This window comes from Melospiza melodia, chromosome Z, assembly GCF_035770615.1.
Source record: "Melospiza melodia melodia isolate bMelMel2 chromosome Z, bMelMel2.pri, whole genome shotgun sequence".
Taxonomy (NCBI): domain Eukaryota; kingdom Metazoa; phylum Chordata; class Aves; order Passeriformes; family Passerellidae; genus Melospiza; species Melospiza melodia.
Window position 1 is genome coordinate 42829641 of NC_086226.1, and position 13832 is coordinate 42843472.

The 13832-nt window shown below is 40.9% G+C and overlaps 1 protein-coding gene across 9 annotated transcripts in view; it reads right to left on the reverse strand.

Annotated features, from left to right (window-relative positions):
* Positions 1–9406, reverse strand: part of ARHGEF28 (Rho guanine nucleotide exchange factor 28) — a 117420-nt gene extending 108014 nt beyond the window's left edge. For 2 of the 9 annotated variants that reach the window (XM_063179677.1, XM_063179679.1), the window contains exons 1-2: positions 3009–3296; positions 1881–1924 (exon numbers count right to left, since the gene is read on the reverse strand). The gene's annotated coding sequence lies outside the window, so the exon portion shown is untranslated. Of the gene's footprint in view, positions 1–1880; positions 1925–3008; positions 3302–9375 lie in introns of those variants that run through there. The other 7 variants (XM_063179681.1, XM_063179678.1, XM_063179683.1 and 4 more) reach the window with 5 other exon arrangements.
* Positions 9407–13832: the final 4426 nt, after the last annotated feature.

Here is a 13832-nt window from a genome sequence, read left to right on the forward strand (position 1 = left end):
TCCATTTTTCTCCACTAACCTCAGGCATGTTAGGACACTGGGGACCCACAAGAAAGACACCATCTCCATCTGCTGCCCCCACAAGAAAATGAGTTGGTGACAATTCAAACTGCTCTCACTGGGTTTCTAGCAAGTTATGAGCTCCCTCCGGAATTTATCCACCTGGGTTGGTGAGAGGCTGAAGACCACAACTGGAAAGTTACCAAAGCACAGGATGACAATCAGCAAACCTTAGATCTGGTACAGACTTTCACCTGTGCAAAGCTTGGGGTGAATGTTCTCAACTGAAATCACATTCTCTCATCCAACACACTACAAGTGACTAAAACATTCCAAGCCTCCCCTGGTGAGTCCCTTGTTCATAAGAGATGTACCATTATTAGTCTTCAAATGCACCGTTTTGTATCATTCTTTGCACTTCTCACTGGCATAAATAACAGGTGGGAAAATTCAATCTTCCCACATAATCACTGAATTCTTCTCGGTACTCACCAGCATCTCCCAAAACTATGATGTCAATAGATTTACATATATTTTGCAAACCTACATCTGACTCATAGGGTTATAATCAAAGTACTACAGTAGCCTTAAGTATGACACTTAAGGACCTCTCTACCCTAAGAGCTCTTGCAGTACCCATACATCTTTATCTCTTTATATTAATCTTCCCCTTCTTTATTGTCCATAAGAATTTCCTGCGAGACACAGTACCAAATGTGTCATTTTCAACAACCTGGATTAAAACCACTGAATTGCCTTTTGCAAAGTGGTCAGTTACCTTATTATGGGAAGATACCAAATCAGTCAGATCAGCTATCACCATGTCCCTTACTACTTTTCCTGTAAAAATTTGTTTTTAAAGCCTTGCACCACATAATAAACATCACATGAGCAGGCCTCAAAAATACTTTTCTGCTAAAGTCTTTAAAGATACTGCATCTAATTTTTGCAAGCCTGAAGTTCCAAGTCTGAAGCTGACCAATACAATGAAAAATCGTGCTGGTGCATTACCAATCATATGTTCCTTAAATACTCCAGGGTACAGATTATTTGTACTCCTCCTTTCCCATCCCCATCTCGCCACAATAAGTAGATAATTGTTTTGTTTCTTTGTTTAATCTTTTACCACCCTTTTGAAAACCATTCACTCTTCTCTCATTTTTCCGCTAGGCATCATCCATGTACCCCTGCTACCCTCATTGCAAAGAAGAACAGGTATAAAAAACACAGAAACTTGTTTAAATAATAACTGTTAAGAGTTCCCAAGATTTAATACTCACAATCACATCCCCCTGAAGGCACAAAAAAAATTTAAGTTATCTAATGTATGTCCTCAGTCATGCTACTACTTGTTTTTTAACTTGTAGTTCATCTATTTTAAGCAATTATTTCGATTTTACATCTATTTTAAGCAATTAAGCAATTAAGCAATTATTGTTTTGCAGGAAAAAAAATCCATTTCATTATAAATCTCAACTTATTTTTTTACATAACACAAAATTTCCTGCTTTGTGGAAACTGAGAGAATGGTAGTTTGGAATTTTGTAAGGAAAAAAACAACCAAAAATTGTGGGAAAGCAAATGAGAGGTGTCTCTTCACAGGCAGTAAAACTGATTTTGAAAATTGCAATTGAGAATACTGAAGGAGAATAAAATAATTATCACAAAAGAGAAATAATTTAAAACTTCCTTCAGAGAGCTGAACTGCACTACTGGAAACTATCACTTTCACATGTGTGTCATCAGACAGCAACATTCAACATCCTCCAGTCTCAGAAAAACAGAGAATGGACTTTAGTTCCATTCATCCTGATTTTGAATGAGCTATTACCCGAAAGAAAGCAACTCTCCAGGCAGAAGCCTAGTGTTGTAGGACTTACATAAAGAGGTACTTCAGAGCAGCTTAACTCCATTGTCACAGCATCTAAAAACAGAATAAACCAGTGGAATTATTACACACCCATGATGAGGCCTTGATATAATGTGCAATTCATGTCTGCAAACTAGGTCAACATCTTCCAGAACTGGGGGGGCAAGGTGGGGGAAAAGATGTTAAGCTTATCAATTGCCCTAAATCTCCCCAGAATGAGAAAACACTGGTTTTCACCAGAGTCACATAATGCCTACGTAAGGCTGGAGGAGGGGTGGCTGGTGTTAGTTAACATGACGCATGCATTTCAGATAATAGAAACAGTGAACAAAACAGGTCAGGCTGAGCCCAGCTGCTGAGACACTCCTAGCTGCAGCTAATTAAGTAGCAGGAATTTCAGCATTTATCCCTAGAAGTAAAGAATTGAACTTGAACTGCATTGTAGCAACTTTTACTCCCCACCAATTTCCCAAGTGTCTGGCATTGATTTTTTTCAGCAACTTGATAGAAGTCATCCCCAGGGCAGGTTGCCTTAACTACCATAAACAGCAAACTACTGAGACAAGTCCTCACCAGATCTAATACAGCAACAGTCATCATAGCAACTCTGATTTCCATAATTATATTTGAGATTCACTACACCCTCAAAATTCATAGTCTAAAAGTAATATTCCTTTCAAATGGGAAAAGCATACAAGAGCAGCAAGGTGGGCTCAACAACTATGCACAAGTCTTCCTCAGCTTGCTACAACAGGCTACAAAAAAAGAAGCCTGTGTTAAGAGAGGGCTGTCTCAGCTCAGATGTGGCCTTGTTTTTACAGCTGAACAGTTTCCAAGAACAACACAGTTGTGCAGCTCATTGCATGCTAATGTATATATACAGCATTGTATGAGTCAGATAGGATTTGAGAAGTTCTCTGCCTACAAATGCAGAAATTAAATGCATGGCTTCAGTTGAAGCCAAAGATTACCATCCATGCATATAGTCCTTTTAAACCTCAAATTTGTTAATTTTCATCTTCGGGTGCCCATCAATTCAAGTACATTCACAAATCCACACATTCCTGCAGTTATAAAACAAGGCAAAGTCCCGAACAAAATCACTGGTCATAAAGATTCAGCCAAAAAACATCCAAACCTTTTATACTGTGAGAAAAAGATATCAAGGCGAACACTAATCCAGCCAGCCTATTCAGCATCAAGATTCAGGCAGAGGGGTTTCTTATTTTCTGTGCAGAAAGGAGGTATCCTCCAGCTGACTCCACGGCATCTCACTTCAACAGACAAAGCTCTGCAGCTTCCAGCAACAGCATCCTGAGCCCAACCTCAAGAGCACCAGCCCGTGAAGCACAGCCCTATTGGTACAGAAGAAAACAGGGTTACAAGAGAAGTTAAGAAACAGTAACCTTAGTTCCACAAGAAGTAGTTTAAGCTAGAGCCCTCCACAAGTGTTAGCTGACAGAATAGATGACCCACATTAATATCTGTCCCAGGCCTCACAATTACAGCTGCTCTTCTGAAGTGGGCATCACTTCATGGCTGTCTGAAACAAGAGACACATCAGTCAGCCACCTGACATCATTGCTTTATTCCTATGTATGAAACTCCTCCACCTACAACGGTTCTCAATCTTTCAAGGAACACATCCAAACTAAAATCCACCATCTCCTGTCTCCTCAAGAAAACATGACCACATTCCAGTCATTACACCATGCCAAGGGAGTAAGAACTACTCTTGGACGCTTTTGTCAAATTATTATTCTGACCTCCAAAGCCTTAAGAGATGTATCTCAACATCTACCTCCTCTGCAAGGATGAGATAGGCAGGTACTCAGTCTAGTCCACCTACTCTACAGAAAGCGTGAGCAAGAAAACATAACTTAGCTCTTCCTTTGGAGGATAAAAATTCCATCACCAGCACAACAAAGTTGTTTTGTATTGGCAAATACAAACACAACTCACTTGTGGTGCCATCCTAGCTTCCCTCCACCCTTTGCTTGCATCACACTGTGGATCCCCTGGGAGCCTGAGGCATTGGAAATACTAAGTACCTAGCTCAACACGAATTTTGAGTGGATGAATAAGCTCATCAGAACCAAACAAGGTTTTTCATACAGCACTGACCAGAACCATGCTGAAAGAGTATCAGTACTTTCCCTGTGTACTTGCCTGACAAACCAGCTTACAACGGATTCCTGGATGCAAAGGAGTATCTAATGGTACTCGTTGCTTTCTGCAGAAGAATCAATAAATATCAACACACAGCACTAAGTGGCTTCTTTTGCTTTTCTCACACTCTTAAGAATGCTGGCTGTTTAGAAAAAATTCCACGTGTATGGCTCACGTCTTTCCTCTGTCTGGGGCTTACAGTAACTCAGCCTGGCTGCTGGAAGTGGCTGGGAGAGGCAGGAAGAAGAGGATGCACGTAGGGAGGAAATACTCAGCTCTGGCTACAGCACAGCGCTTGTGCAATCTCCATTTCAGACCTTGGGACTGAAAAAGACACCACACATGCAGCTTACTACTCACCATTCACCTCCTCTGTACAGCAAAGAACTGCCCACGTCCACAAAAGGCAGGAGAGCACACAAGGTGCCATGCAGACAAATCCTCTCCAGTGCTAAGGCAGAGTCCTACCCCACACAGCAAGGGCAGGGTCAAGCTCCCGGCATCATGAATGCACATAATTTCACAGAGCAACACCTGATCCCTTCCTCTGACATCTGTGCCTCTGACACAGAAACCAGCACGACGGACATCTAACAAACAGGTCTGGTTTCAGGCATTGCCCACACTGCCAATGACAGCAGTAGCAGAATTCATCTATACACACAAAAAAACCTTCTCAGCATCCAGTTTAGCAGTTAATTTAATAGAATCATATGTTGTGATAGGGTGATATGGTGCAAACTGGGAAGACTTGCAGTAGAGGTTTCATTCATAGCTGGAATATGTAATTCCGATATTCTTCACCCAATATTTTATTTATTGGTTGTCAATTATGGGACTGTCATATATTCAAATTGTTTCAACATTATAAATTTTAGCATTTTACAGTATGGGTTCCCCAATTATCAAGATATGTTAGAAGGACTACAGTCAGAAAATAAACCCATGGAAAATAAAGACATCCATTATTTACTTAACTGCACTATAAGATGTCAGTTATCAAACATTTTTATTCTGTACACACCAAGAAATTAAATAAGGGGAAGCATTATTTAACTATCAGCAGAAAGGCATTTCTACCAGTTGACAAGGTGACCCTTCAGCCAACACTGACTACTATTGGCTGTCCTAGCACTTACTGTCTATGCAGCATTTTCCTACATTTCCTGATCCTACAGCAACTCAGCTCACAACCAGTGAATTAAGTCTCTCCTCTTCCCTGTAAATAAAGCATATCACTGTGGAAGAAAGAGACAGAGAATGTAAAGATGGCACTCTGGCTTTGATGCTGCTCTGCAATCCAGCAGTCACTTGTACAAACTTCACTGAACTTCTCTGTGCTCTGTGGTTGTTCCAGCAAGCCTCCACAGCTCCTTAAGCTGCACCAGATCGGTTTGTGCAAAAATACTGTGCCTTACAGAGAGATGCAAAGTGTGAGCAGTGGTATAAAACATTAATTTCATACTCCCATATCAATATCAATTGAATATCAATTCAAAGGTAACAAAACATAAGGTCTTTGCTTGTACTCTGCTACATTCTCCTTTCAGATCACAATCCATGCCACAGACCTGCTGCTTCATAACAGCAAAGCAACTGACCTAATGCCAAAAATATACTATATAAATAAACCCTAAATGATTCTGCAGAGGTGTCCTGGAACTCAATTCTTCCTTTTTAACTACACTTCTTTTTGGTGACAGTCACACTGAAACCCATGTCTATAAAACACTGAGAATTAGTCTTATTACCACTATATCAAGACACATTAAATCTGTATTTGTGGTCAACCAAAACAACAATAAAGCAAGGATGCATCCCCCCCAGAGGCCACTGGAAGGCAAGCATGAATCCTCAGAGCATCATTTGTAATGCTTTAAAATCCAACATATTTGTCTTAGCAAAATGTCTTGTAGAAGTCTAGCAGCACATGCAGATCAAGAAGTCTTCTACTGAGCTCTCTTTTGCTTGTTGATTGTGTAACTAACCATTACCACCATTCTATTTTTCTTTTGACCATGCAAATAATCTGTACTCTTCAAAACCTGTGAGATTTCAGTATGGTGCTCACAGACAAGCCAGTGCCCACTACTAACACTCATCCCACAGCTCCCACTATAAAAGCACAGCAACAGAACTAAACTGTGCTCCTGAATTTATAGATTCCATCTGAGTTGTGTTATGTTATGTTATGTTATGTTATGTTATGTTATGTTATGTTATGTTATATGTTATGTTATATGTTATGTTATATGTTATGTTATATGTTATGTTATGTTATGTTATGTTATGTTATGTTATGTTATGTTATGTTATGTTATGTTATGTTATGTTATGTTATGTTATGTTATGTTATGTTATGTTATGTTATGTTATGTTATGTTATGTTATGTTATGTTATGTTATGTTATGTTATGTTATGTTATGTTATGTTATGTTATGTTATGTTATGTTATGTTATGTTATGTTATGTTATGTTATGTTATGTTATGTTATGTTATGTTATGTTATGTTATGTTATGTTATGTTATGTTATGTTATGTTATGTTATGTTATGTTATGTTATGTTATGTTATGTTATGTTATGTTATGTTATGTTATGTTATGTTATGTTATGTTATGTTATGTTATGTTATGTTATGTTATGTTATGTTATGTTATGTTATGTTATGTTATGTTATGTTATGTTATGTTATGTTATGTTATGTTATGTTATGTTATGTTATGTTATGTTATGTTATGTTATGTTATGTTATGTTATGTTATGTTATGTTATGTTATGTTATGTTATGTTATGTTATGTTATGTTATTACACCAAAGGCTCACTCACAGCTTCCCCAGCACCAGGAACTACACTGCACAGCCACCAGGTCAAATGTGGTACAGAACAGTCTTTTAAGTACAGATCTTTTTTCTGAACCTGACTAAAAGATCTTGGATAAAATAAATGAAAGGGAAAAAACTAGCAAGCTGAAAATACATACATAATAAATATTACATTCCCAAAGTCGGAGATTTAACTTTACAGCCAAGGTTTTTGACATGATCTTCCATGTTTCCACTAGGGTCTCTTGAACATATAGAGAGCATTGGGGAATAGGGAGGGGACAAAGCAGAGCCCTCAGCTCATAGCTTCACAAGCGCGTTCATTTACTGCCTTCTAACACTACTCAAACTGAGAGGTGAAATAAACCTTTGCGCCTGTCACATTTATCATGAAGCAGCATGCACTAGTGCTGATACTTCACCAGACACTAGCTGCTCTTGAAGGCAACTGAACAGAAGAAGTATAGCTAACCATCTTTTAAAATGTCACTCTTCTCAACAATTTGAGACAAACAGAAGCTTAAATCTTATTTCAAAAAAATCACCCCATTTAGGGCTATTGCAATACCAAAATACACACAAATTATTTTGTGAAAAGCATAGCCATTTTGTGATCCTTAGAAGGAAATTTAAGAGTCTCCAAAAAAGGACCATACTTCTTCACCTTTAAAGAACAGTCTTGGGTTTTAAAACACGGGAAAAAAATTCTTTTCTGACAGAAGTCTGCTGTTGAGGTTGGCAAAATACATTCTTTATGTATTCCTGTCTTAACCTTCTTAATGTAGCATTTTCATTTCAACTAAAAAGAAAATGGGGCCCTAGACCTTAAAAATGTGAAATGTGGGTTTTACATTACCAAAAGGCAAAAATAAAATCAAATGTATTACTAAGGTTACTGAAATAAATAAAATATGTTTGATAATATTGTGGGACACCTGTCTTACCTCACTCCTTTTAACACCTGTTTTGACAAAGACAGTAGCTTTCTAATTGTGAATTTTTTTACGGCTTTACCATTTATTACTCCTTAGTTTGGGCTCTGTGAACCCAGAGCAACAGCAAACCCTTGAAATAGTTCATGCAGCACAGTTGTACAGCTGAATGACAAGGTAGCAAAGAAATGGACCAGAAACTTTTGGTTCTACAAATGCATAAAATTGAGGGCTCCAGTGCTATCTTGTGACACTTCATCCTCCCTCAGGCTTGGCCATCCACCAAACTGCTACAATTAAGAAAGCAAGAGGATATTCTGTGTATTTAAAGATACTTTTGTAATTGGTATTTCATCTTCATGGACAACTAGAACTGTGCTACAAGCTCTACACCAAGAACCAGAAAAAAAATTTTATACCAAAATTCATTAAATATAATTCCAATAATCAAAGCAGCAGCTTCCATTGAGAAGTGCAACTTATAGCGCTCTTTTAACTATTAATGTAGTTTGGTGGTATCTGCTTGTCTTAATGATGCTAAGCCTGAAAGATACAACTCAAATAGTTTGTAGGTAAGTTTTTGAAAATTCCGCAAATCATTGGCATAAATGTCTAATTTGCAAGTTAACTGAGAAGGCCAGATGAGTTGCCTATTACCAAGATACACCTACACAACCGCTTTCATTGTTTCAGTTAATATTCGAACCCATTATGGAAAAACAAAAGCATTTAAGTAGTTCAATATTTCCACCAGATGTTGTCCTGTCAGTTTTTCATCCTGAGCATACAGAATACAGCTCCATCTTTACTTATGTGGAAAAATCCCGCTTAGTAAAATGCCCCCTGATATCCTATTTCCACAATGTGCAGTAAAGAGCAAATTACTTCTGTAACATAAAACATCTGGTAGATTTTCAGTCACATCTGTGTGCTTTAAAAGATTTACGAGCAGAACTTCAACCATTTTTATATAAGATCAGACACAGAGGCATGAGTTAAGGCCGTAAAAATGAAGGATTTTTAGTGGCACATCTCTAAGCTGCACACAGCAGTGCCCCAACAAGAACAGCTTCAAAAGGTGTTTCTCAGAATTTTACCGTTAGAAACGCTTTAATTTCCTTTATATTCTTGGCTACTAAAAAAGTTAAGAGTAACGTAGTTAAAAACTTCTTTTGCTCTGTATGAGAAAGGCAAGCATCTTTATGATTAAGACCGAATACCTTGTCCCCACTGAGGGAAAAACCGGGGGGGGGGGGGGGGGAAGAGACTAGCTTTTACGGCAAAGTAGTGAACTTAAAACAGGACAACAAACAGCCACATATATTTTTAAAAACAACAACAACAAAGCTACAGCAAAACCCCACTGAAATCGCTCTCCGCCTGTCGGGGCTCCGAAGGCCACTGGCAGCGCACGCAGAGGCGGAGCCCGCGCAGGCGCACGGCGGCGCCGGGGCGCGGTCCCAGCGCGGAACATGGCCGCAGCCGCTCGGAGCGGGGCGCCGCAGGCTCGGACCGTGCCCCGGGGCCGCGGCAGCAGCTGCGGCCGCGCTCGCCCTCCGCGGCAGCGGGCGCCTTACCTGCGCCTCGTGTGCCGGGGCACGGACGGACGGACGGAGGCACGGAGGGAGGGAGGCGGTGCTGCCGAGCCGCCGCGGGAGCGCTGCGGGACGCGCCCGGGCCCGCCCCGGCAGCCCGCGGTAACAAAGGCGCTTTGTGACAGCCCCCGGCGCTGGGAGGCTCCCGGGGAGCAGGGCCCGGGCCAGCCGCCGCAGCTCCAGGGACAGGGAACGGAAGGCAGGAGCCACGGGGCGGGGGGCAGCCCTGGCGCGCTCGGGAGCGGAGCGGTGCCCTGTCCCGCTCGGTGCTGCAGCCCCCGCTCCGCAGCCCTGTCCCGCTCGGTGCTGCAGCCTCCGTTCCGCTGCCCTGTCCCGCTCCGCAGCCCTGTCCCGCTCGGTGCTGCAGCCCCCGCTCCGCTGCCCTGTCCCGCTCGGTGCTGCAGCCTCCGTTCCGCTGCCCTGTCCCGCTCCGCAGCCCTGTCCCGCTCGGTGCTGCAGCCCCCGCTCCGCTGCCCGGCCGCGCTCCCACGGGCACCAGCGCTGGGCCGGGCGCTGCCCACGCAAGGGGCTGGCTGATCAGCCTGCTGCCCGGCCCTTCCATGCGTGCTTCGTGTTGCACGGTGCACGGACCCCGACAAAGCACGCCACACCTTAGCTTCTCAGCTGCCACTTACACATGATATGTGAATTCATCTGCACTTAAAAGCATCTAAAGTTGACTCCCTAAGGCTTTTCTGCCCACCTGTTACACTGGTTAAGGACAGTGAAGCACTGAAGATGTAGGGTGATGAGTACCAGACTGGGCGTAGAGGCTGAGCAAGTTTCCTCCTGCTGCACTGTAATTTAATTCATAACCTGTCTGCTGCAGATGGATAGCATAGTTTCTTTGTAACAGCAGTGTTAGACTAATATTAAGCAAATTAGACTGCTGTAACAGAGCAGAGGTCAAAAAGACACTTCCCTGTGAGAGGTGAAAGGGGATTTTGCTTCTGCCCAAAAGAACTATGGGGTAAATTAAGGAAAAGTGTTAATTCTGTTTTCATAGGCACATCTGCAGCAGCTGTAGACCTGGGATGTCAATGCCAAATACTGACAACTGAAAAAAATACAAGAATTATTATCTAAAGTTAATTTACATAGTTTCCAATGTAACGATGTAATATTATTATAAGATACTATCAGGCCTCAGTTCCTTAGTTCCTCTGCTCTGTCTACATCCCTATTTGTGATGTAACTGACCACATCAAGTAATGGACCAGTTATCTCTGATTTTCATTTTTATAAGTTTGCTTCACTTTCTTATATTTTAAACACTCTGCATAGCTTAATCATAATGTTAGACGATAAGTATTTTAGTATTTTCTAAAATACCAAAAGTTTTCACATCATTAGTTACTCAGCCTTGAACAACTCGAACAATACAACTTAGTAAATTCTAGCAGCGTGGTCTGGAAGCCTATCTCTTGAAGTTCCCTCAAGATATTAGAATGTATAGGTGATCTAGCAATAAAAGTTTCACTTATTGGCAGAATTAGTCCAGGGAAGATTCCACTGTCTTTGTTAGGGAATGTTCAGTTGAAGCCTTGATAAAAGCAGCAGAATGACCAACCAGCTCATCTATTTCTCCCATGTAATTCAGATGCCTGAACAAAGGACAGGGAAGTTTTAATTCACTATTCCTTTTGAATACCAGTCTAATTCTGGTTGCATTTGTTTAGAAAAGCCTCTTTTCTGATAACACACTGCTCCTGAGCCCCAAGAATATTCAGGGTAAGGAGGTATTCTTTGCAACAAAGAGCTGCAAGAATGTTCCATATGAAAAGTACATTAAAAGAATAATAACAGACATGCTTTTTGTCTGTAACTGCTCTGCAGCAAGGTAATTCATTAACTATATTTCAAGACAAGTCAACCTGGTTATTTCCAAATTACCTACAAGTCAAAGATTATGCCATGTGCAATGAATGCTCCCTTTCCCTTATAAACAGATTAATATCCTTTCCCAAAAAGGACACCCAGCATTACGTCCCCTCCAATACAATGGACAATTAACTATTTGAAGTATTCCAGCTTATTACATTCCATCTTAATACTTAAAAATACTAGATTCTGGAGCGTAAGATGGAAAAAAACCTGCTGGAAAAATAACTATGTTTTCATATAAATAATTACTTTTTAACTTGTAGTACAAATATATGTAGGCTTGGCACTGCTGTAAAGCATTTCAAACATTCACCAGCACAAGAGACCACTACAAACTCTTACCTGGAACTTTTTTTCCTATTTTATTCAAGCTGCGGCCTACTTCAAAAGGAAAAAAAAAAAAGCCTTATATTAATATTGTAATTCAGTAAAATCAGAAAATTAACAACAGGCTCTACACTGGTAATAACAGTATCTTTTTTCTAGCTCCTCTGTTATATCTGTCTTGAAGAACTTGCATAATGTAAAAAAATCTTATTAAATGGGAAAAAATAAACTTATTTTTCAGAACAAAAACTTACATTCACAATGAACAGATATGTCTGGCAAGTTTGTCACCTGAACAAATATTACGTTTCAATGCAGAGGTAGGAAATCCAGTGGAGCTTAAAATACAACTCATCAGTCATTCCAAATATCTTCCAAAGTCTTCCTTCCAAATTTAATTTTATTAGCCTTCTTAGACATCAAGATCTTAAATGGCATTTATGTTTTCATATTTTCTTTCCATTTCGATTTGTGTAGAGAATATCTCACATTTGTTTCCACATCCACATTGGCAAACTCACTTGAAAGAAAACATGAATAACAAACATTGTAATGCATCAAAAGCCATAAGATACAGATATATGGAACAAATTGGGTTGGAAGGGACCTTTAAAGATCACCTAGTCAAATACCTTGCAATAAGCAGAGCACTCCTTCAACTAGATAAGGTTGCTCAGGGCCTCATCCAACCTGACATTGAATGCTTACAGGCATGGAGCAGTTACCAATTCAGGGCAGCCTGTTCCAACATTTTATCAACCCTGTTGTAAAGAACTTCCATATGTCTAGTCTACATCTTCCCTTTACATTTTAACCATTACCCCTTGTCCAATCACAACAGGGCCTACTTAAAAAGTCTGTCCCCATCTTTCTTATCAGCTTCCTGCAAGTGCCAAAAAAAGCCACGATAATGTCCCCCTGGAGCTGTCTCTTCCCTAGGCTGAGTAACCCCAGTTCTCTCAGACTGTCCTCATAGGTGAGGTGCTACAGTTTCCTGATCATCTTCATGGCCCCCCTCTGGACTACTCCAACATCTCCCTGTCCTTGCTGTGCTGTGCCCCCAGAGCGGATGCAGCCCTGCAGGTGGGGTCTCAGCAGAGCAGAGCAGAGCAGAGGGGCAGAATCCCCTCCCTGCCCTGCTGCCCACCCTGCTCTGGATGCAGCCCAGGACACGTGTGGCTCTCTGGGCTGGCAGTGCCCGTGGCTGGGGCATGTCCAGCCTCTCAGCCACCAGCACCCCCAATTCCTTCTGGGCAGGGCTGCTGGGATCTGTTCATGCCCAGCCTGTGCTGGCACCAGGCCTGCTCTGACCCACAGGCAGCACCTTGCACAATTGTCTTGTTAAACCTCTTAAGGTTCACATGGGCCACTCTCCAAGTCTGTCCAGGTCCCTCTAGACGGCATCCCACCTTTCATGTGTGTCAGCTGCATCACTTGACTGGGTGCCATCTGCAAACCTGCTAAGGATCCCACTGTCCATGTGACTGATGAAGATACTGAATGGTACTGGTTCCAATATGAATTCCTTCCTACGGGACATTGCTGACTATCTCCAATCTCCAACTGGACATTGAGCCCTTGACCATTACCCTCTGGATGCAAACAACCAACCAAATTCTCATCCCCTTAAGAGTCCAACCATGAAATCCATCTCTCTCTACTTTAGATCCAATTAATCACTATTTTAATCTAACATTTTCCTATGCTTCTGCTAGCCATACATCAAACTTTAAAGCACTGAAATAGATACATACTATCGACATGAATACTGTCAGTAAGAACTAAGAGCATGTTTTATGTCAAGGTTAGTGGTTTGCAAGCCATAGGAAAAAAATTATGCTGCAAAGAGAAATGTGCTCCCTCAACTCCAAGCAGTACCAGTTCACAGAATAAGGATGCTCCAAGATAAACATCCCCTGCATCTTCACTCCGAAAATTAATTCTGTGTGAAATCTAAGTGCTATTGCCTGATTAAGCCACACAATTAAAAGTACACCGATTTCCTAAAAGACAGAAGAGGTTTTAGGTCTATTAACACAAACAAAATAAAAAATAAAAATAATTAAGTAAGCAAACTAAAGTTTGAAGTTTGTTCCTGTTATTACCTGTTATCATTCTAACTATTCAAAACCAGTAACAGTAGTAGTCAGGAACATACATTGTTCACATCCCAATTTAAGGGCAGACCTAACAGCACTCCATTTCAGTCACAATTGTTAAGCTTTTAG